Below are 995 nucleotides of genomic sequence, written 5' to 3'. Positions count from 1 at the left end.
CGCTGGGACCAGCAGTTAGTGTAATGGTTATGTCGCTGGACTCCCGTGTAGCTGACTGCAGTTCGAGTCCTGGACCTGGTGCTTAAACTGGTTTCCGGCGAAGGACACGGAGGCACAGAGAGGTTACGAAACTCGCCTCTTGGGACCAGCAGGAGAAGGGGTTGTGGTGTGGCCATCCCACTGCCTCCCCAGGGGGATGTTTTCTTCCCCTTTCTGTCTCTGGGTAAGCACATGCACCCTATATCAAAAATCTCTCGGGACCAGCAGTCGGCCTAATGGCTATGTCACTGGACTCCCATGTAGTCGACCTTGGTTCAAGTCCCGGACCCGGTGGCTTAAACTCATGCCAGGAGCATGTGTGTGCATGCCCAAGATCCCGAGAGGAGCTGGGATTGCGACGTGGCCATTCTCCCCCCCACCCCGGGCTCCCTTTCTGTCTCTCTGTCTCTCTGTCTCTGACTAGCACCCTATAGCAACAACCTCTCCCCCAAAAAAGAAACTCTTCTTCTTCTAAAAGAATTGTTATTTCTATTTAACATTTATTTATTTCAATTTGACCAGAGAGGGACAGAGAGAGGGAAAGTGAGAAAGCAAGCTGCCAGGTCCCGGACTAGAACCACGGTTATCCACCACGCCACCTGCTGGCCCCCCAAAAAACTCCTCTCTACTCTCACCGCTGGAAAGCGGGTGCTGAGATTCGAACCTGGCGCTCTGACTCCTAAACCCCAATGCAAAGCCCGAGCTCCTACTCCCAGGCTGCTCAGAAGGGACCAGGCCCTGCGAGCTCCTACATTTACCCCTAAACCCTTGGGAGCTGGCTGCTGTCACGAAGCCCATCTCGGGGGTGGGGAAACAGACCCAGAGGGGGCAGCGGGCCCCACACGGCGGACCCCCAGGAGACAGGGCAGGGGATGGGGTGCCCGGCAGCGACGGGGTTCGAGGCCAGCCTCGCAGCCCCCACCCCCAGCAGCGGGCCCCCCCGACGCCCCGGCCCC

At 58.2% G+C, this 995-nt stretch overlaps 1 protein-coding gene across 1 annotated transcript in view; it reads right to left on the bottom strand.

Moving 5' to 3' along the window:
- The window catches only part of SPC24 (SPC24 component of NDC80 kinetochore complex), a 5,072-nt gene that overhangs the window by 3,905 nt on the left and 172 nt on the right, over positions 1-995 (bottom strand). The gene's annotated exons all lie outside the window — the stretch shown is intronic.

Source organism: Tupaia chinensis, unplaced genomic scaffold (assembly GCF_000334495.1).
Source record: "Tupaia chinensis unplaced genomic scaffold, TupChi_1.0 Scaffold138665_1, whole genome shotgun sequence".
NCBI lineage: Eukaryota > Metazoa > Chordata > Mammalia > Scandentia > Tupaiidae > Tupaia > Tupaia belangeri.
The sequence above is the reverse complement of the archived record's forward strand: the minus strand, read 5'-3'. Positions and strand labels throughout refer to the sequence as shown.